The 24414-nt window shown below is 37.3% G+C and overlaps 1 long non-coding RNA gene across 1 annotated transcript; it reads right to left on the reverse strand.

The window, feature by feature from the left end:
- Positions 1 to 17599: 17599 nt before the first annotated feature.
- Positions 17600 to 23601, reverse strand: LOC146587274 (uncharacterized). Its single transcript, XR_014897684.1, has 3 exons — positions 23542 to 23601; positions 20110 to 20297; positions 17600 to 17666 (listed from the first exon to the last, which is right to left on the reverse strand). It is a non-coding gene; the product is annotated as an uncharacterized LOC146587274 (long non-coding RNA).
- Between the last annotated feature and the right edge of the window lie 813 nt (positions 23602 to 24414).

Raw genomic sequence — 24414 nt, forward strand, 5'->3', positions numbered from 1 at the left:
ACATGATTATCATATGTGGAYGTCTATTCTCCACTTTTTCACTAGTGGAAGTTTAATAGTTAAAAATAATAAAAACTAAATATGTTTCCAGCAGAGACTTCATATTTACGATCAATTTAGTATTCATTAAGCCCAACTTGACAGATATAGCCAAGTTATAATAAAAATCATACTTAGAAATGAGTCCAACTAAATCTGACCAACCTTTTGACACTAGTGCTATAGCCTGATGTTTTTACATTTGTTATGTTTTTCGTTGATTTATAAACTGCTGAATTTGATTCTTTAATGCTTTTAATAGTGAAATTTAGCTCTTCCCCAAAAAAGTGCCACAGCCTTAGGAGATTTAAGATGACCAAGATTGAAAATAAAATATATTTTACTGTTTAAAAACTCTGAACTTAAAAGATAAAACCTTAAAACTTTGCATTCATATTTACAAGCTGCTAACAAATCAAGTTATTRTTTTGGCATATAACAAGACCAAATTGTAGCAGGTACTTAACAGGCTATGTTTGGATAACATTCAAACATAAGCAGAGAYCAGTAGTATTCAATGAGTGTGCGTCTAATTGTGAAACTGCACTGCAGCAAAAACTGGAAACACAGTATGACTAAAATGAAAACTAATATGAACTTTTACTAAGGCCTTGAAGGGAAAATCCTCAATAATTCCAATCTGAATATCTTCCATTTTCTTGTTCTCACAGTTTTGCAGACTGTAGCTATTTCAGTGGTGGTTATGGTATACCACTGTTCCCTATGCTGTGTGATCCTCCCTTCCAAATAATGCAAGAAAACAGAGGAGAAAGGAACATTACTGTGACAATCCCATATTGGCAGAGTTTTCTTCAAAATAGGGTTTGTAAGATTCATTCTGTGGTTCAGACATTCTTCTATTACTAGCAAATATAAATYTCTTTTTGAGGGGAGAATATATTATAAATTAGTAATTCTTCAGTAGACAGAAGATGACTTTGGACACTCATTGCTCCAGATAAGGCAGAATCTTCCACTAAATAGATCATTAAAACTAGACAGATCTCTACTTAAAACTTAAAAAAAGTTTTTGAATTTTTGTCTTTAAGTAGCAGACACTGAATTTTAACATACATACACACAAAAAAGACAARTATCCCTCCCACTGCTGTCCCTATTTATTCATTTTCTTTTTCTACCTCCTTGGGATACTTCACAGTCGGTACATTCTTTAGTATATGAATGGCACTAACAGGAGAAAAATTACTTCTTGTTATTAATTTAGAAATCAAGAACAGAAGTGTCCAATTACAATTCTGATCAATAATACTGATTTTAAGAGATTGCACTCTCATGGATTCCTATGAATTAACACATAGATATACTACTGTATCTACTCAGGTGAGATAAAAGTTACTCATTATATGTGAGACTTTTTGTCTGGTTTTGATTTAAATAAGCTTTTCTAAAATTCAAGAAAATGTAGTAAAAGAATTTGAGAGTCATCTACATTAGATTAACTGAACGATTCAGTCTCAGCTTCAGAGCAAGGGCCATCCACATGAGGACCCATTTATTATTTCTTTTCTGATATATACTTCTTCCTTCTTTGGTTGCACCAGGAAGGGTCAAGACATTCAAAGACCGTTGCACAATCATCTAAATACTAGAAGCTTTTTATGCACCTCTAATTTTCTTCATTGCTATTTAGAACAGGCTGAGAGAACCTAGATTATTACAAAAGACTAGAGATAAAAGTTATAATTTACCTTATATATTAGTACAATCTACAACTTTTTGTGGAGAATCTCCTTTTGCATCTGATTTCCCCTAAAGATTGCTCATTGAGCGTACTGTTTTCTTCTGGATTATGGAGCAAACCAAAATAAATACAAGTCATGTAGCAATATGGAAGAATATTAAAAGGATGAAAAACATCAGTGGTGAAATATAGCTCAATTTGCACTTTCCTAAACTGCCTTTCATCTTTCTCTTTTCCACAAGAAAGATTTGTTAATGTGGACGTAAGGTTTATGAACTATATTTCCTTATAGAAACAGAAAACAATAAAAGCCATAAGGAAATCCTAAATTAAGAGGACTTACACACTCAGCTCAGTGCTATGCATGTCATCACGACACTCGTGCTTTAGGACGTCAACTTAATATTTCATCCYTCTCCTTATCCGTGGCACGCAATTTGTTACAACGCCATCACCCGGACAAGAACCATCATCGTGACAGCCACTATTGCACAGTGGAGAGCTTAGCTTAGCTGAGCTTTGCATATGGCCTGTCTATAATGCAGTGCTGTTGCACAAGCAGTCCAGCTTGACTGCCAAATTTACTCTCCTGCACTTGCTAGGACGGGATATCAATGACCAAAATACAGATCCATCTCTCCTCCTCTTGGCTCTCTACTTCCACCCCTACGTAAAGCAATAGGTTCTGGGCGTTTGGCTGAGAGGGGATGTTCAGTTGTTCAGGCAGCATTTGCTCCTCAAGCCCTTGTTCACTTTCCCTTCCAAGGAAAAYGTGGCTGGTCTGATATTTGAGAGCGTAGGGGTTACACTCTGCTATCACAGCATTAAGAGTGCAAGCTTATGGAAATTTCCCGAGTCCTGTTTCTGTGAATGGAAAAGAAGCTGAAAATACACAGGAAGATGTTGGAAATGAGAATAACCTCAGTGATGAAAAGATTCTCACTTCAAAGAAATCAGCAGGTCATTCCACCCACAAAGAAAAGTTCAGTAAATCCTACCACAGGAGGTTCACAAAAAGAATTGCACAGAGGAGTAGGTAGAAAGTATGCAGAGACATATATGTACACAGAATGTAGATCTAATCCCTTTATTATACAAAATTAAAACCTAGATATCTTTAGGTATGGGGCTATAAGTCAATTTAAAAATTCTGGAACCTCAAGCTTAAACCCACTCAAGCTTTATGTTACTATATTAGCAGAAATTCTGATTGGAATTATACTTTCTGAAGTCAGAATAACCTGTGTCATGCTTTTATATACAACCTGTATAAAATATATAAACTATTTTATTGATTTTTAAAACTTTCATGACTGATCTCCAGAGGTGCATTATAGCAAAAAGCATAAGTAGAATGGAAAGTCAGGCAAATATGTTCGATATTACACTCTTGAACAGAACAGCTTTCTCTTGTYTAATCTTCCAAAAATATTTATGGTGAATATGTGAATTCATTTTGCATTAGTACACCATGTGAGGGTAACTCTGAAGACTATAATCACAGAAGAAGGAAGTAATAGAAAGGAGTCATTTCAATTCACAATAGCTAGCCTTAATTTGTTCTCGATTGTAGTGTTGGCCAAATATTGGAAAGAGGTGTCAGAGCAAGTCCGAATCCCATTCCAAAGGGCAGTACATGTTCCTGTCCATTTTATTATTTAATAGAGGGGGTTTATTGTAAGAAATAGAAAAATATAAAATCAATTAGCTTGTATTCCTTGTCAGCACTTAAGGGAAATACAAGAAGAAATCTAATAGCATAGAAAGTGAAAGTCAAGTAAATTCTACTTTTCTTAAAAAAATAAATTCTACTTTTTTCTAGTTTACTATAGCAAAATATTATTTATGCGACATTTCATATATGCCATTATTTTCTTTAAAGTTGCATTAGTACAATATGAAAAAATAGATTAGAACAGAAGTGGCATTATTAATATCCTTCTATTTGCATAAATATCAGAAGATATTTTTAGATAGCTAGTAAAATGTACAATATAATCAAAGAATTTATTTTTGCTTAATCTTATCCTCACCACACCACGACTTCTCTTGGCACACAGACTAATTCCAATTAGCTACAGAGTGTTTGCCAGTGTATTTCAGAGCAAAAGGAAAGCATGCTAGAGCTATCAAAAGTACAGTTCTTTCTACCCTCTTTTCCAGTATGTGCTTGGCCTTGGAAAAGTTAGGAGCATGATGAATCCTTAATATGTTGCTAGAAGAATGTAACGCAGTCGTAGTCTTTCTTAGTTTTCACCCTTCCTGGGAACGAGTGGCTTCTCTGAGAATTCTTGGGGGAACAAAGATGAGCACGTGCAGCACTCGGAGCTGAGGAAGGGCTTTGCAAGAGTATTTCCTAACGTCTGATTACTGTAAGGGCTGCATACACTAAACACACARGCAAACTGTAGTGTCTCCTGCACAGCAGAAAGTTACGAGATTTTAGAAAAGCAGTTTTAGAAAGCGAACACAGACAAACAGGATAAAGACTCACTGTCATTTAGTACCTAGTGGAGATTCTGGCAGCAGAATCCTAAGCTGTGTATCTCCATTTCCACAAAAGCTCAGAAACAAACCTGCCCCGCACTGTGTGACGCATCTTCCTTTTAAAACAATAAACAAAATAAACTCTAAATTGGCTGGATTTCTACGTCCTCTAATTAAGGGTGGCTATGGTCAAGTCCACACATCTGACCCRCCCAGAGCTGCGAACAGATGGCTARTAACAGTCTAGGAAATCCAAATGGTTCTGACAATTTGTCAGATTTCCAAGCTGTGGTGGCAAGTGCCCCCCTGACACCTGCTGCCACTCGAACTTAAAATCTTGAATTTTACTGAAAATCAAAACTAAAGTAATTTTTTCCAATGTAGTTTTAACAAAGGGCATTTCAGGTAGCTATTTAAAGCAATACTTTGTCTAAATTAAGCGTATGTATGTGCATGCTGAATGAGGAAGGGGGAAAAAAACAAGAATTGTTAAGTTATATAACAATTTGGAAAATATTTCATATCCCAGACAGTTCACAATGGATTCCAAGAGAGACATGTTGGAGTTACAAATTAAAATGCTTTGGCGTTTTTCCAGGCAATAATTTATCTTCCCTGGGTGAATCATTATATTTGCTTGGCTTAGATTACAGTGTAGGGTCATTAAAAAACATTCTGGTTCTTCCACCAGATTGCAAKAGCTTGCATTTATCACAGCTGGAATCACACACAACATTAAAAAAATCSGTTCAATATTGGCTAAAAATTGATGATGAAGGAAATTTTTATGATCAGTTCTTTGTGACTGTATTAAAAGAAGAGAAGTGTAGGCAACTTTTATGTTTGTTCAAACTTTATTAAAACAACAGCTTTATCTTCCCAAACCATAAGTGAAGCGTTTGCAGTGTTGGGGCTGACCCTGATCTTCTGTATATTCTCTGCTTAAAGGACATGAGCAGGAAATGGTCAGCTTAAGGACACAATGAAAGGAAGCACAGCAGCAAAGGTTTCACTGATAACATGTGATTTGAAGTCAGTGAGCAGATTCAGCCAGTCATCCAGCTGTTCGGGCCAAAGTCTATAGAGCACTCTGCTGACTCCTACAAGACTGTGTCACGAAAACATGTGGAAGACTGACGCTTGACATGGGCAAGGCAGGGAAAGCAGAATACTTTCACACCATCAGATTCTGCGGCTCAGTTATTTCATGCCAGAATCAAGAAAAATTTTGCTGCTTTAGGAATATTTGTTTTTTTAAGATTTAACTGGGCCAGATAGAACGAGGATGCTGATGTGAGGGTGTATTCACATGTCAGTGTCTGAGTATCACTAGGTGTAATGGAGTTCAGGTCAGAGCCAAAATTGTAAAGTATTCCACACCCACAATTAAGGACTTTTTTTCCCTTTTTTTTGCCTTAGGAGGCAATTTTTCAGAAGACATCAGTGTTTTGGATGCTGAATGCTGAGAGTATGATTGTAAGAAAACTTATACCAGTCCACAATCAGAGAGAAATCTTACTTAAGTGTAGCAAAAAAAGAGAAAGATATCAAAAGTCTTGGACAATGTACTTCTATGCTAAACTTAAGCCTATTTTAATCCATTTCTGATCTTGGACTGCAGTAATTATTTGTAATTTGCTTGGAGAAGTATTGTGTCCTCCATATTTTTCAAGGCATCTTAGATCAGAAGGAAAACAGCTTAACATTTCTTAAGACCTTAAAAGCCTAACACTTTCTTAAATCTAGATTAACTAGGATTTCAGAAGGCAATCACTGCCAGGTTGGTCAAGAGCTTTAAAAGATTCCTTAGGAATTTACAATTTATCATACCAACATGTAGATTTTAATGACTGTGCTGCTGACTAGATTTCTTCATTTGCAGGACAGATTCTCTAATCAAAATCAAAATCAGAGGGTTTACCCAAAATTGTTCATAGCCTTCTTGTCTGGATGGGTTTTGAGTGGCTCAGGTTTCAAACTCCATCTACTGCCCAGCTTGAATTTTCCTATTCTGTAAGAGCTATTTCATTTTGTCCATTTTATATATACATAATTCCAATATTAAGAAGGATAGAAAAGCCAAATATTATATTCTAGAGGAAAGAGTCTTTGAGCATGGATCTCCACAGGCCAAGAAATCTCTCTTCCCAACAGCTAATTAGCTATGCCAGAATGAATCTATACTTAAAAGAAATTTTAAAAGGTCATATGTGTGTTGCACTGCAGAACTGTTGTATATTTTAGACCTCAAATATTCTTGCAAATAGAATTCTTGTTTTCTGGCCAACCCTTCCCTCAAAAGTCATTTCTTAAGCAGCCTTGTAAAATGAATTGAAAGTGAATAGAGTTTTATTTTCCCCTTGTCATTCATTCTGTGCTGAGTGTTCAAAACTTCGATAGTCTTTTATAACTCTGGAGATCTTCATGAAAAATGGTGCTAATGCTATGCATGTTCTGTGGGGTTCTGCAAGTACTAAACATAATAAATATATGGGTTATTTATTCACAAAGGCTTTCTCCCAATGCAAAGGCCAAAGGCTTTAATATGCTAGCCAAAACAAGACCACCACCTGTGACAAACAACATCATTGGTTTTATACCATAAATACATCTAGACTCTGTCTGCATGCTCAAGGAAGAGAAAGCTGGGTTCCAGACAATCAGATGTATAAAATTAAAGGTTACATTAATAATACAGCTGATATAGTTACTGAATTAGGTAATCTTCAGCACAGTCAAGGGCATTTTTTCTCTTCTACCTGAATTTTTAAAAAGGAAGGATAARTTTTCAAAGCTCAGGGCGGACCACTTGCTGTAGTCAATTGCTTTTGAATTAGCCATCATTCAGAATAGTATTTACTACCATGAACAAGAAAATGCATGGTTTGTCTCTCTTGCATGGCTTAAGACAGTCCTAGAGCTCTGATTAATGACCTGATTATCAGAATACCATACGTGTCACTGCAAATGTACCATCTCGACAACAGCGGGAATACCCACTGTTGCTAGCATATAAAGTAGCTGGATGGGTGTGGTGAAGAGCCAGCACTGTGAAAACTCTGATCTTGAATTACAGCTCTGCAATCACTCTGTCCAATAACGAGGTGAATGGTCTACGTGGCCCAGTTGTACTTGTGTTAATATGATCTATCCTACATTTAGTTTAGGCCTCATCGCTAACRATACTGTAGAAAAAGAAGTTCTTGAAGCAATTAGGATGAGCTGTCAATGAAGTGGGTTTTTAATTACATTATAAGAACAATAAGAACAATAAGAACAAGTTAGGTGGACCTAACTTGTATATGACTTCACCAGTGAAGGTGATGTTGGCCAGTGGACAGCTTTCCCCCAGAGGAAAACTACAGGAAGTCTGAGGAAGGAGGAAGACTGACTTATGATATTTAGAAAGAGAAACACTGGACAGATTCCATATTATGAGTGTTGTTCAACACATGCAAGTCAAGGAGAAGTAGTCCGGCACCATTCTTCAAAGATCTCTTGCTCCTAGAGATGTAAGATTAGGTGGATAGCATGAGACAGCTGCATCCTTTACTGTAGGAGACTTTCACAGTTCATTTAGGCTTTGCCTTAAGTGCCAAATTCTCAGCTCTGCTCTTGAATCCATCTGTCATCATTTCCTCCCAGGAGCTTTCCATTCCTTTCACTTTGTATCATCTGCCAGTATGCATCGTCACTTCTAGTACGGCTTTCACAGCGCACCGAGTTCCCTGTTATCAGGACAGTTAAAGCTAAATGTTTATTTGAAACAATCAAATTCAAACAGWGTAGTGTGTGGCATTCGCGACTTTTCTTTTTTGTTTGTCCTTTTAGATTAYGAATTCTTGAAGGAACTTTTCATTTGCTTGACACAACTTTCAACAAAACCATGCCTCAAAAGCCTTGTGATTACCACTCAACATGAGTGAGGATATTTACCTTACAAATAGAAACATAGATGCGGATGAAAACATAAGATGTTCACACATAGCTCTGCGCAGGTAACTTTGACAAACGGTCCCTTTACCAAGAGTATATAATTTTTTTTGTCCTAGATTATTAATCTGTTTAGACTTATTCTGTTAAAAAAATTCAGCCAGAAAACCGTACTTTTATAGAAATTAGCTACCTGGAAGAAAGAGGGAGAAAGTCTCTCTCCCTCTAGCTATTGGATAAGGGAGGCTGGAGTAAATGCTCTGGCTGCGGGTGACGATTAGGATTCAGTGTTCAGTCCTGCCGGGGAAGATTTAATTCCCACTCATTTTCCTTTCACTAGCACTAGTGGCTGCAGGGGTTGCAGGTGATTTCAATCTCTTCAGAAAATAGTACTTGTGCTTGTCAAAGTAATTAGCCATCCTGTGAAGCACATAAAATCCAGGCACCATACCTAGGAGCTGCTGAGCACCACAGAGACATGTATATTTGAGTATTCATAGCTTTAATGGAGATTTGAAGAGTCCATGCAGGAGGGACTGAGAAAAGTTCACGTCAGAACGCCTGACAGCAGGCAGCTGGGTGGAAGCTGTGATACAAATTATTTCCTTGGATCAAGCATAAAGTGATGAAGGCACTCTGAGCCAGCAGAGGGGAATTTTTGTTATTTATATGAACATTTATTCACTGGAGTGGTGTAAATATAGTCACCAGAGGAGCAAGAACAGCACTTCCAGCTCCCAGTCACCATCATCAGCTTCATCGTTTYATATTTCATGCTATTAGTATAGTATTCATATATATGGCATAGCTCTGTAAACATAAGAAATGACAGCAGTTCCCTAACTTTTCTAACCAGCAACCCATTTCTTGGCTCAGTATGCTATTTCTGGTGGGTTTCTCTCAACACTGCAAACAACTATGCCCCCAGGCTGCTGAAATAGCTGAAATATTAGGTACTTCACATAGGATGTGCCTAACATGAGTCTTCTTCCCCAGAGAAGCTTGTCCACAGGTCAGGGCTACAAATCTAGCCCTTTTGCTTCTGGGTTAATATATGAGAATATTCTGCTATGTTTCTGCTACACTACCAGAAAGGAAAAAGAAAAGAAAAGAAAAGAAAAGAAAAGAAAAGAAAAGAAAAGAAAAGAAAAGAAAAGAAAAGAAAAGAAAAGAAAAGAAAAGAAAAGAAAAGNAAAGAAAAGAAAAGAAAAGAAAAGAAAAGAAAAGAAAAGAAAAGAAAAGAAAAGAAAAGAAAAGAAAAGAAAAGAAAAGAAAAGAAAAGAAAAGAGAAGAGAAAAAGAAAAAGGAATAAAGCCCCACTTGTATACAGGAGCTCAGTAAAATACTGTATAGAAAGGCAAAACATTTTTCTCACTATTCCAAAGCTTCCCTATCCAGCCTTTAGCGCCTGTTCACTCCAGCTATGATTTGGCTCCTGACAAGGAGTTCAAGCCCCACAAGCCAAGTCTTAAAGATAGATTTTAAAAGGAACACAGTTCAAATAAATATTTGGCCTAACCAATCGTTTTCTTCACAAGCAAGCCCACAGCTGCAATAGACTATCTTGACACTTGTATACAAACTCCCAGACCTACCGATTCAGGCAAGCAGTAGTTCCAGAGCAGCTTCTTGTTTCCTAAAGCTCTCCAGTGCCTCTCACTTTAAGCCCTTTTCCTGGACCTAGCTGCCAGCAAAAGCGTAATAGCGGAAGGTTAATTATGCCATATTCCACATCCTTCCTGGCTGTAGCTTAATTAACTCTCATTTCTCAAACTCTTTAATAAGAATTGTTTTTCATGTACTCTGGATATCTATTCCAAATAGCACACTCAGGTTACTAGTTTGARTAAGAATAGTAAGCATAATTTTTTGGCATAATTTACCACTGTACCCCTTTCAATAGCCACAGAATCCAGGGCTTTTACCAGACTTAATTGTACAACTTTCAGTGTTGATTTTTTTTATAAGTTCACCCTGGATTTATTGTTGTTTATGCAGCAGCTCTAACTCTTTCCAAAATAGTCCGTCTTTATACCACTTTCCTTGTTTCTCCCTGTCTCTGAGATAAAGCACGTTTCCCAGTACAGGAAAAAAATTATTTTTTCCCATGAAACCCTCTGAAACACCCTGTTGTTCAAGCGACAGGGTCAGAAACTAGAACGGCCTGCACAAACATGGATCCTACTTTTCAAGAGGTACCTGCCAGAGCTCCACTGGTRTATCAAGTATACACAAATACATGACCTTCACCGTATCCTCCATTTCTTTCCCTCTTTTATATATGTGATTCTTTCCTTCACAGAAGCAAAGTGTTTCTTCTTCTACTGTTTTTATAATTCTTTTTTTCTCCAATAGTTTATGGAAAGCTTAAACTCTTCCATTTTGTTCATATACCAAAGGCTTTTCATTAACCTTAGCTGTCTGCCACTCGTCATGTACACCCTTTCTGTGAGATTCAAGCCTTTATGGACTTCTGACCCAACTCTGGATGCTCTTTTCCTTAGCCCCTTTATAAATGTGTTTTTACTAAACTAATACCTAGTCATAAGTGATAGATCACAAACTCTTCTAGTGAGAGTTTTCCTCTCTTTGCCCTGAATTTTCCTAATTTACCTGTAATTTTTTGAGGTTTTTCTGGCACTGTGCTGGCTTATGTCACTTTAAGTAYCCTATTTAAAAGGAAAGGCCATCCTGCTGGCTTTTGGTTGATAGTCAGCTCATCTTTCACTGAAACTGTGTCCATTTGCACCTACAAAGCATTCATCCAAGTTAGTGGTACTATCATCCTTTTTGTTCATGCTGTACGTTACCTCATTTATAAAATGCATTTGTTGCATTTTTTTCCCCCGGGGTCTGACATTGCATAACTCATGCATAACTCATTTCAGCCACGCTGAGCACAGTCTGGTCCCAGAACAAGCTTAGTTTAACATCGTGCTGTGAATCTCTCTGCTAGCCAGATTTCTCTTTGTAGACGCAACAACTCTAGACAGAACTTCTCTTTTCAATCCTTTCAAAATGTTTCTTTCATATTCCACTTTGCCTCCTTACCCAGAGTACAGTATTATGGTTTCACACTTAATCTGTGTGCGTTAACAGAAAAGTATTAAATAGACTAAAATTCTACAAAATAATGCTACCCTAAATATTATCCTTCTGCATAGCACTCATTGCTTGAACATATGGAGTCAAGGAACTTGCCTCACTTGTCTTATACTTTACCATAGAGTTTCAGTTAAAGTAGCCTTTTTATTTCTCCATTTTCCCACATGAGATATTTTCTTAATYTCTATCCCCTTGGCAACATCTGATTTTCCACAACTGCTCCCTCAGAACTTAAGGTTCTGGAAGAGAGGCTTTTCTRTACCTTGTAACTTCACCACAATCATATTTTATTGAAGTCTATGCACTACATTTCAAGAGATTATACAAATATTTTCTCCTTCATTAAAAAAAAAAAAAAAGTTCTCTTGCTGGTGAAGAAAAATTTGAAAATATAAACCCAACTTATACAAACATGAAGGAAAATTAATCTCTACTTTTAAACCAGTGTCTTGATTTCTTAGCACTGAGAATAAGTATATGGCATTTCACTGGCACGCCAGCTAGTCATGACTACATGGAAAATTGAGGTAGCCATGACTTTTTCATCTCCACCACGGAGAGAGAAGGACAYGGGTCTCAGTGCAAGTGTCCCACTTAACTGCTGCACCGGGCTTTGCAAAGGGGCTGCACATGGATGTGATACAGAAGCTTATGCTTCAGCAGCTGTGCTCTGCCTTCTAAGTCATGTATCACACAGAGAGACTGTTAAACTGATGCTGCAGAAACCTGTAGTGACTGCTGGCAAGCTTACGAGTAAGGTTTAAATTGTTGTTTTTAACACAGAGTAGGCCTCAGAGGTTTCAGATGTGATTACTTGAGAGAACTATCTTGACTGTTGATTCTGTTGTATTAGAGATCAGCAGAGGAACTTAAGTTAATATCCTAGTTGTACAAGCGTACTCACTTGGCAGAAGGAGATCTGGTGGACAGCCTTGAACTCTGAAACTTATTCTTCAACTGTAAAATGGGGATAATAATACTCCTTTCTCTCCCAATAGGGTGCTTAGACTAAATTCATTATTAGCCATTTTCAGTAATGCTTCTGTTTATGTTTCCAAGGTAATGAATAGGGATGGGCTGGAAATCCCTTAACAATAAAACTTTTGGAGCTTAAAGGGCAATGGGAGTTAAGGGGTCACAGCACTTGTGGCAGGCATTATAGTTATTGCAAAATCTGGTAGATGATATCCAGACCAGTCAATTCTCATCAACATAGTAATAACATTTCTCCGGTGCAGATTCAGACACCTACAAAAACTGCACAAAGATACTTCATCTTGGCTTGTAGAGAACTGATCATAATATTGAGGCTTAGAAAAAAAATGCCCTCAAAACTGTGTGGTACATTGCACAAACAAGTAAGTATCACCAATTGCATCCTTGTAGCCAATAGTGCTTTAGCAGGCCAGGACTGCATCCATGTCCAAGCTGGTAGCAATGGGATTCCCTGGAAATCCCATCAGTCTTTAAAAGACAGCTCTCACACATTTATTTCAAAATTAAAGCAAGAGCTCAATCAAGATCCCTGCTCTGACCATACTTTGCACAGGAGCCTCAAGCTTTACCCTGCAGACAGATTCCTTCACTGCCTAGCAAGCTCACCAGAAACCTCTAGTGTCTGCACAAGGTCGGACCTAGGTCAGGCTGCACGTGGGACTCCAGAAGCTGCTGGTAAGGAATTTTCATTTCTTCATGCTACCAGTAAATATAATGTCCAAATGTTGAGTTTACTCTGGGTCTCATAGAAATGTCAATCATCAGCTCTCTTCTGCAAATGTATAGCTTTGGGCTGGTGAAAGGATGGCAGATTTGTGGAATCAGCCCCAGTGAAGGGCTGAAACCATCTTGGCCATTTGCCTTGAAGTCCGGGTGTCTGACTGAGAGGAGGAGGCAGAAGGAGTAAACATTGTATAGTACAAAGTATTCTCTGCCTCTCCCTGAGACAAAAGTTTTTGTTCTGTACTGCTGCATTTATTCAATATATATTTAATTCCTTCAGTTTCAGCCGATGCTCAAAACCCTGGTAAGGATGACTGCTACAATACACTATGTTCTTGATGTTCATGCCTCTGGGATTTAGGTGGTGTTTMTTTGCAGTAATATTCCAAGTTAGATGGCCCATTTAAAGAGTTGAAGAGAAAATAAAAAGCTTTTCCACATTTGAATGTCAGCTGAAATCTATAGTGAGCAAAAGTTCTTATATCTTCTATTCCTTGCTTCCCAATGACCCCCCAAAACTGTTGCTCTTAGTCATAACTAGTATACACAGCAATACCTGCAGCAGATTTTTCCYGTTTGTCAAGCATATTCAGAACACCAAAGAGGTTAATAAGCTAAAGAAGCAGCATACCTCACACAAAAAAAGCATGTTAGCAAAACTCTTAGGTGAGCCTGCTGGCACTGGGTGGGCCAGGGGCTCCCTTAGTAGCACACATTGCTTTTTGCRTTGGCACACCATGTCAGGAAATCCCATTTCCTTGCTTCAGAGAACTGAAGCAAGGGATTGCCAACATACTAGATTACACRGTTTCTACTCTATCAGACAAGATCTCTTTTTTGGAAAAAGAAAGGTTATGTAAGGTGCTACCTAGAGAGGTCTTAAACTGAGACTGACGTGACCACTTGCCCTAGCATTGTAAATGCAGATTTTTTATGATAAAACCTATCACTTTCATTTTTAAATAGCAATGACTTGTATCCAGACATTAGARATACTATAAGTAGAAATAAATAGCGATTTTGTTCATGTTTGTGAAAACTAACTGTGGTCTCTCAGTACTGGCAAGCTGTCAATGTAGCCATCTGTTTTGCAAAGTTTGTGCATCTTTCTGGAAATAGATAGCCCAAAGGTAAAATGTACTAGAGGAGCATTTTTATTTGAACCACCTTCTGTGCATGAAGAACAGATTTCAACGGGACAAATGCATTAAACTCCATCCAGGCCCAAAGTCAGCCCATTTAAATATGGGAAAGAAACCTAAATTCATTTAACTTGTACTTTCTTACAGCTCGGCTCCTGTGGCTTACTTACACACTTATTACATAACACACACACACATAAATATATAGAAACTGTAGTAGGGTCTGAAGTCCAGTGCTAGGTCACACCCAGTTTGTGTGATCTTACACAAAMTTCTGCTTCAAAAAGCTTATATATTCGAAAAAACAAACATAATACCTTTAGTATATAAACAAGCAAGCCAGGATGAARACAGAAGGAACCTGATACAAAATTCTGACAGCAGATGTGCAGTTTGCAGGCTACCAGTAAGAACCGACATAATTCTTACGAGGYGTGGTGGGAGATGCAGCAAACCAAGCCACTACGAGAAGTACAAAAAGAAGTGACCAAAAAATATTTTTAAAGAGTATTTCTTGCACCTTCTGTTTGGGCTTGTCTCTGCTACCCTATCTTAACAGTATGTTGTTCCTCAAATGTCTCTCTGATTTCAGTCTAGTTTATTCAAGCTTAATGTAACCRCACGCCACAACAGTTTGAACTGTAATACATGTTTCCACAATAAATACATTAGCATGTGAATTGAACCATGTACTCCCACAGACCCGAATATAAATATAYAGAAGTACCTAGTACTGGTGGGCTGGGTCTTGGCATCTTGAAGTACCTGGCCAAGGCATGGATAGCTCTAGATTTTGTCTTTCTTAACATACAGAGCAGCATGGCTGAAAGAGTGTCAGCCTGTGTGCGGGGATACATGTCCTTTGCTTTTCCAGAATGTTTTTGGGTGGATTTGCAGCTTTTTGTGTGACATAATCTACCTCTGCCAAGGTTTGAATGTCAAGTAGTTGCTGTCAGGATGGAAGTAGGTGTGCTCCAGATCACTAAAGCAAAACGGAAACCCCACCTAGTCTGTAATTGTTTTATTGTATTACCAAAACCTAAAAGATTAACAGTACAGTGCCAATATTCCTAAACCTGTGCTCACAGGAGTGGTTTCATTAAAGCAGGTTTYGAAGGAAAGTATTCCTGACAATACCTGAGAACTAGAAATGGCCTTACACCAGACAGGAAACCAAACTGACACTAGCCAAAATGATAGTTTCACTGGTTAGAGTGGTAAAGTTAAGAAACACAAGGAGTATTAATGGTTATGCAAATCTTCCTCATTTTAATGGGATTTTTGCATTAGTGCAGTCAACATATTGACATATACTATTGTACTATTACCTTATTCACTGCCAAGTTCTGCATAACTGTGTCTCTTTTTCCCCAATGTCTTTTGGACTTCACTGTGTACACAGGTGTCCTAGTCAGAAAGTATGGCTACTGTTTCAGTATACTTTCCAGCTTCAGTATATTTTTCCACTTCAGTACAAGGTGAGGAGTTAAAATATTTTTCCACTTCAGTACAAGGTGAGGAGTTAAAATAGCCCCCTAGTGCATGTTGCTGGCCTGAAAATAAGACTTTTGTGAATTATTGAGAAGTAGAACATATAATAAAGGGAGCAGCATCTCACCCTCACTCATAAAATACTGTTAAACAGAGGACTGTTGTATGGGGTCCTCCACCATAAGTACTGTACCCTTAGGCCTGGAAAAGAACTGCAACACCACRAAGTGCAGGAAACATTAAAGGGAAAGTACAGAAAGTAGAACAGTACATACCAGAGCATGATAGGAGGTTGCACACTCAGACCACTGCTGCTCACACAGAGTGCCAATAACTCTCAGGATTAAGCCGTGCAAAAGCAGCCATGCAGAGCCCTTGCGGTCACAATACCCCATCACAAAAAGAGAGGACCCTACACTCTGCAACTCGTGGCACTCGAGTCCATGGCAGGTGCTCATCTCTCCAGCAACGTCCTCACAGTGTTCATTTCAATGGACATTACAAGGACTAGAAAAGGATTAGAAAATCATCCCCTCTTTCTTTCTACRTTTGACTAGTTTGGAGTGTCTAAGGAAGAAAATGATGTGCAGTACGGCTGCTTTGGTTTAAGATAAGCTTGTCTGAAGTAGTTACTGCCAAACTGTTTTGCTTYAGCCATTAGCTAGAAGATGCCACAAGGGTTCTACTATCCCCCTCTGACTCCAGGATCTGCAGTTGACTTCTTGTAGGCCTGTCCCAAATCAAATTCAAATCAGTGGGAGACCTGGTGGTTTTATGTGTTTTTCCAGATCAAGTCCTTTGTGATCTTGGGCTTCTGTTATAGTCAGGAATTAGGACTCAAACTCCTTTTTCATACTCTTTTGAAAAATTTTTCCCTAAATGATGGTTTCTAAACCCATAAGGTAGAGGAAAAATGTTCAGTTCCGTTGCACAGATGGAAATTGCCAAGTATTAATAGCACTGAAAATTCCTTTTCTTATGGAATTCGTACTCCGTGACCTCCAGGATCTCTCAGTTGCACATCTGAAGTCCTGGTAAATAAGCATCTACCACAAAAATTCCATTTTATTGTTTATTTTCAGATACGATCTACTCTCTTTCCCAATTTGAATTGCAGAAATATCAAAATCTCTGGCCCAAGGACAGCAATCAGACATGGTGGTGCAACAAAGTTATGAGGCTGTCAGCAATAATTCAGATTGGGTGGCAATATTAGACCATGTAGGACCAGGTCTGATATTGTTTCATTTTTACAGTTGGATTTCAAATCATCACATCAGCACTAATTCAGTCTTCATTAYAGCTCTGCTTCTTCCTTTTTTGTTGCCAGCTTCACAGTTCTCCTGCTGATCTGAAGTGTTGGACTCCTGCAATTTTGGAATTTTGGGTTTCCTTTGCAATTGTAGACTTTGCAGGTCCACAGTATAGCCCTGTGTAGGGGATGTAGTAAAACAGTGGGCAGCAGTTATTCATAACTTATTGAATCAGGCTCCTGCCAAATATCACTTGTGAATATATGCTCAGCCTTTTAGTGGGTGGAAAATAACATTTCCCCCAGCACTTGTTTGAAATATGCATTTATTTGACACTACTCCACAGGTTACCATTCAGTCAAATATATTAGAATTGGAGAATTAAAAAGTCTTGGCAAGTACTGAAAGTTAATCATAAAATCAGCCTTTAAAATTGTTTTGGTAAAAAGGCAAAGCATTGCAAATCTTTTGTACTGATGCCACTCTGAAACCCACATCTGGAGCAGAAAGCATGTTTTGCAAACAAATATTTTCTGCTGAGTAGCAATCACTGAAAGCATAAGACCAAGAAGTTCAAACTCCTTTTCCCACCTCATTGAAAATCTATATATTTCTGATGTGCTACTAACCCCTAAAAGCTCACTAGATCTGGTTTTCCAATGCATCTAAAGGAGTCTGAAAACTAGATCTGAATCTCATGTGTCTTGACTAAGCATACAAAACAGGGATTTTTTCCAATCCTTTCTTAAAGGCTACAATAGTAGATGGGAAGACGAAGAAATAGCCAGCCATCACCTGGAAAGGGAAATAAAAGATGATATGTTGTACACTAACACGTACATAATAGGCCAGGTTCTCTTATTAAAAGTTTCTTGTTAAAATTTTGGGTCCTGTTCATACAGAAATATCTTTAAATGATTTGCACACTGTTATCCTAGAAGATAGTGTCAGCTTGAGTAAATTTGCATTTCTCAACTAGACAAAAGGCAACRAACCTAAAGGTTTTATATTTCCTTCAAAAACATTTTCATTCCATTATTACGGTAAAGGGTTTTTACAAAACAAAGCACAGAAGTTCAAAGCAATATACTCTTAACATTACATCCAATGTGTCCTTTTCAATCACCCAGCTCTAGCTGCCTGGATGAGAAGCTACACCTTAACGATGCTTTCACTATAGCAAGCTGGTTATTAGATTGCGAAGAAGTTTTTGTTTTACACAAGTACGAGGAGTTAGAAATCAGATACTGAGTGCAGTGGATCTCAGTCAGACTCAATTAGTTTCTGAGTGACAGCTGAACAGTATGATAGCAGAAAGGACATGTTCCGTGCATTGTAAATATTTATGTGCTGTCACAGAATGACTGTGACATTTTTACATAATAATTTTATATTAAAAACTATTCACAACATGTGTGGGATCTCTATTCTTTCTGCTGAAATATGTATGCAAAYAGGGCACAAAGAGTAAATACTGCAGTGTGAAGAGTTGAACTTAATGTAGCTGACTCCATCGCACACAACTGTGGCCTTTCGAAGACAAGCTAGGAGTACAAGTATGAAACCTTTGATTCCTTCATTGTGCACATTTATGGTCTTTATGTTTAAATTGCTATCTTATATTTCTCTGTTTTCTTTCAGGTATTGTGCTATATGCAGGACTGACTGCTTTGTACAGTTGATTAGAGCAGGAAAACCAAAAAATCTGGTTCACCATTAATATGGTGAGCATCCACTACTTCATGCTCTCCTCCCACATGCGCATTCCCCACCAGCAGTAAACGAAATGAACTGATTTACTCCTTGCTGGAAGACTGTTTTGCTACTGCCTAGGAACATGAAGATGGGCTGTTATCCCCAGCCAACTGGTTGATTTTCTCTTTACAGTGATTAGCAGATGCATGCAAAGTAGCTACTCTGTAATTACTACAGGGTACCTGATGTGTTGTAAACTTATATCCTTGCTAGATTTTAACTTTGTCATTTGCTCACAACTCCAGAATTCACACCATATTGTAAGCAACTCATTCTATTTCTTTTTTTAAAAAATACATGTATAGATAAATCTTTATTTTTAAATTTATTTTATTTTGACTTGGAAATGAAATGCTACCCATAGCTGATTGTATGTGAGTGGAATTCTTATTCAAAAAAATCATTCCAATAATACATTCAGCAGTACTTTTCTGGTGAAAATGGAATACATTTAAAACACAAAACCCATTCCTACCAGATAGCTAGAGGGATGTGTCAAAATGAATAACTTTAAAGCAGACGGAAACTGAGAAACAAGACAAAGGAAACAGGTACTAGAATATTTCATTTAATGACTATATGACAAGTCCATCATAGATCATTATTTATAGGTCACTTTCCTGTCAGCTGTAGGATTTCTGGCCCTAATCATGAGAGTCAACACAGACTTCCGAATAAAAACTTTCAACGTGATAGAGATAATTCTGAGCAGGACAATAGATGCCTATGACCATGCTTTGCTTCCTTTYTTATATCAAAAATGCCAAGATACTTCCCTATTAATTCTTTGGCATTAATAGTATTATTTTCTCCTGTCAGAAACAACAAGCAGAAGATATTTCATTAACAAGATTCTGAGCCTCACTGAAGAAGAAAATGTAGGAGTGAGCAAGAAGTTTAAAGGAACTTAATTTTTAAATATATAATTTTAATATAATGCTCTGTTTCTGCTCCTTGCAAACTTGGAAGATTATTTGCCTTTCTTATCAGTTTTTGCTCTTCAGCAGGCATTCACTTTCCCTTCATCTATCTTCATTTCAAATTAAGAAGGTAAAAAAGGCTTTCTTTTGTTAGCTGTTTTGTTTGATGTGAAGACACCTTAAAATATCAGGCTGCCTTTAGGAATATGGTCTAGTCAGGGGACATACTGGCTAACGGGCTCGTTCTGGGGTGAAATTATACAAAGAGTGCTGGGAGGGCGGGACATGGAGAAAGCTAGATTTTGAGAGGACTTTTGCTCCAGTGTTTGGACTGAAAAATGGAAACATCTTGGGTCAGCCTGGAACAAAAGAATGAACAACAAAACAAAGGCTTTTCCCTAGAGAATCAAAAAAAAAATTGCTTAAGATCCTAATAAAAATGTTCCAGAACCTTCCCCCAGTCCCCAGAGGAGACATTTTAAACCTGTTTTCAAAAGCAAAAGGACAAGACATTTGAAGATGAAAAACAGACGCCCATAAACCAAATCCAGAAGGTGGCCCACCTCTCCTTGCTCCAAATAAAAGTGAAGTTCTGCTGCTTTCCTTGGTAGATTATAGCGCCTTCTCCTTTTCAGCCCCAGACTGCTTTCAACTTCCCAATTTCTCGTGGCCACAAGCAGTGCTGCAGGACCGTATAGCTGGTTAGACATGTGCTTGCTTGTGAAATACAGATTCTCCAAATGTTGCTCATCTAGAATAGTAAGGGAAAAACAAAACAAAACAAAACATTTCATTCCTTTCTCTGAACCAGGCCTGAAGGAGGTTTGAGCAACCTCTGCTCCCTCCAGCGTACCCTAAACACCACGGCACCATCTAAGGGGTAGCAGGTCTCTTTTAGTCACTGCTGTTAAAGCTATTTCTTTTTTTTATATAAATACACTCACTAGTTGGACTGCAGATGGAWAGAAGGCCAAAAAGGAGAGACTAGAAAAGTGTCTTCAATTCTGAAAATTCAGACAACGGACTCAGCTGATATACTTGTATTAGCATATGCTCATTTCAAATATCAATAAAATGGGTTTGCTTTGTTCCTTTGTTCCTTGTAGCATAGCTATAGATTTGGACTCATTTGACACCCCTTAAATTTCAACATATATTCCCTCCTACTGACAACATCTCTAGGCCACCGAGGATAGATACTCTTCTGCCTATGCTCTGRTAGCAGTTTGCATGACCCCTGAAAATAACAACTCTTAGAATCCCTCTTTAATCACAAGTGGCATAATTCAGTGGAGAATTTACAGCTTTGTTTGACAGTTTTTTTTTCTAATTTTAATGTTTTAATATCAAAATTCATATTTTTTTTTGTTTTGAAAGGCCTCTGAGAACATGCCAGGGACTAAAATTACACAATGAAATATGGCATACAAAAGTTCTTATACTAAGCTCTACAATAAAAGTCCTTTTATGTTTATTATCTTCCATAAATTCTGTAATAAGAAYTCTGTAAAACAGAGCCAAAAACTAGTTAAAGGAAATGTACCATTTCCATATGATAGTGGTGTCAAATCCAGATGTTCTGACACAAAGTCAAACAACCCTGCTAACTTTGCTGCTAACTGCCCTGTAAACCCTCTCCTGCCAACCAGGTAACTTCCAAAAACATTTGCAGGGCCTGTGCTAATTGGCAAGTCAATATTAATTTACATCCATAGGCCTTTTCTTAAAAAAAAAAAAACGTAAAATCCTAAAAGTTGCAGAAGTGCAAGAAGTATTAGAAATACCTAGAATTCAGCTCTTTATGTTTGAAGCAAATCATTGTAAAACATCAGAAYACAAGAAATTAAATGATTTCTTGAACTGAGGCTGTTTGCCAGCCTTAGTGCTCAGAATCAGCATTGTTATACAGTGGCTAATAAGGATATCTGTAAAACTGCTGGCAGGCCCTTACCTCCCAACCAGTAAGTCTGCTCAGAAATTACAAAATAGGTAATTTTTTGACAGTAGCARAACACTTGGATATGAACAAATACTATGCCACATTTATACTGTAATTTTTGATGGCAGACCTGTGTTGCTCGAAGGTAGGAAGAGGAATGGTCCTTAGTCAGCAGGTGCCTTTTAAAAGCTCTTATTCAGACATAGTTAAACTGACTAAATTCTGTGCTTCTGCTCTGAGTTTCTTTCACTTACAGTATGTTGTTTTCCTCTACCAAATTAAAGGGTAACTTTCTTAAATCCATGTATRGTCATAAAAGAAGTACTTTGTTGGTATGGTGTAGTCATAGTAAATATCCTTTGTTTCAAAAAAAGAGATCCATCCTGTATATGAAAAAAACCTATGTTGAAAAATAAGACTAAGATTCAGYTGTAGTTTTTCTTCTAAGCCTCTCCCTCAAAGGGCCAATGCTTATTTTGTTGTTCTGCCTTGGTATCCAACGTGAGAAATGTGGATGAGAAACCCGATCTGATGTACATTTATGCACACGTCTCTGCACACATCAGATCTATTTCTAAGTTACAATTGAAAGTACTTGGTATTGTAAGTTTGATAACTGTTGAAGCCTGACAGACCAGGAGGAAACATCAGATTCAAATACTGAAACGGAATAAAGTTTCACATAAATAAGTGACAGAAATTTAAGCACAGTTTATTCAGGAGAAGGGTTTGACCACASAAGCACTTGAATATAACAATAGATACTTGTTTATTTTAAAAGATTTATTTAAAGCTTTGGCTTTAGTAATCACCAAAAGAAAATCCTGATAGCCATCAAAGAYTACGATGAAAAATGATCATGTAGAACATGAAAGTTGTATATTTGTATTAACCGTTTCCTCTGGAAAATCATATTAGATATAAAAGTTTTTTAAATGAAAGGAAGGATTTAACAATGTTGACACAAGCTTTATTAATTCATTAAATGGTAATTTCAAACAAGACTTTTCCTCACAAAGTATTATTAAAACACATATAAGATAGTAAAGGGTAATTCAACAGCCAGGAACAAGAGAGAGTTGATTTCTGTCTTAAAAACACTACATACAAAGTGTTTACTGTAAAATATATTTACCACTTAATAGACCAAAAACTTACACTTTTTCCCCACCCTGGAAAATGTCCATGCACCATGGAAATTCTCCCCAGGATACAGGATATATATATATATATATATAAAATAATGCTCTACAACGACTGAATTATTTTTCAGTGGAGCATTCATTCCAAGCTGTAATCACATTGGAAAATACAGACTGTGCATTATTTGCCTGTCCTCATGATAATAAACTGTCTCCTAAAACTGGGAAAAGATCCCAGCACACAATGTAGGACATCACTGTGATTCCTAACTACAGCTTTTCCAAGACAAGCAGGCAAAAATAACTGAATTCTCCATGCAGTTTGAGAAACACCTTTCTATTTCAGTTAATTATTCCTCTACAGCAGTGCACCAGTAAGGAAAAGTATGGCATTTGCTGACTTGCACTCTATGGCCCTCATTCATGAAAAGAATTTTACTTGGGAAATCACTTAAAAAGCATAATTTTACTTTCAAGAAGGGGCTCTAATATGATTTAAATCTGTTGCCTCCTACAGGAATTAATTATATATTTAATACTATCTTAAACCAGACCTAACTATCTAAAACATCCCAACACTTTAGATATAATTTCTCAGTCGTTCATAACAAAATCTTTCTTTTTTCTACCTGGTTGTTTTCTAGAGACAAGAAATACTTTCAGTTTCTTAGTGGAACAGGCTAAATTCCCCACCAACAGTTTTGCAGTGGGCATCTTAACCAGTATTATCTGCCAACCTTGCCAGTGATACGCATTAAACTCATGCTCTGTTTGTCAGGGCTCTAGTGCAGAACCCTAAAAATTTTAAGGGAAGATGAAAAAGGAAGTAAAATAGTACTCTCCAGGGGTCTATACTGGACTTTTGATCAATAGTATCCAGGTATGTCTAGTAATAAAATAATATCTCATCTTACCTGTCCATCCTTCTAGGAGAGTTTATCGTGCTAACAGGCTGAAAGAAATTTCCAAGGCTGGGGGGAAATTTTGTCTGTATGTGAATGCATGTGCAGAGCTTTCAAATTAACAGAAGAATAAGGGGAGGGAAGAACTGGGAGCAACTGTCCAGGGAAAGCAAAGATGCTCTAAAAACAGATTTTCTGAAAATAGCAGCCTGGGATGTTTACAGGGACATAGGCAAGATTTGACATGCTGTAGATGAGGAATGGCGAAAAGGACAATATTTATATATTCAACTATAGACAACTAATTCATCTTCAGAATATTCAAGCTAATAGTATGTTTGTTGGGCTTTTTGAATATAATGAACTTCATTAGCCTGTTTTAGCTTTTTTGGCAATAGACTGAGCAAGAAAGAAGTTCCTTGCTTTCTTCTTTTTTTTTTTTTTTCCCTAGAAAAAGTCTATTTCGGGTTCTTCCTGATCCAATTTATATTGAGGTCACTTTCTCAGAAGCACGTTGAATTCCTAACGCTAGATGGAAAGGGTGATGATTTCATGAAATTATTAACAATGTCTTAGCTCTCTTTTAAACTTAAATTTAGAAACATGCTTTTAAATACTGGAAGTATGGATGGGTAGGACTGGTGAATATAGAAAATAAAACACAAACCTGTTGCAGCAGGTATATTGCAAGAGAACTGCTACTGATTTTATTCTCTGTCCTAAATGCAAAAGAGCTTAAAGCCAAAAGCAAACTATTCTCCATAAGTATAATTTATAGGGAGAATCTCTATTCGGTAGGAGACAAAGAATATCTAAATAAAACATAAGTTCAACAAGTTTTTTCAGACATTTTATTTAAATTAAATTTTAGACGAATTTAAAATA

This window comes from Rhea americana, unplaced genomic scaffold, assembly GCF_003343005.1.
Source record: "Rhea americana isolate MKP2758 unplaced genomic scaffold, rheAme1 scaffold_60, whole genome shotgun sequence".
Taxonomy (NCBI): Eukaryota; Metazoa; Chordata; class Aves; order Rheiformes; family Rheidae; genus Rhea; species Rhea americana.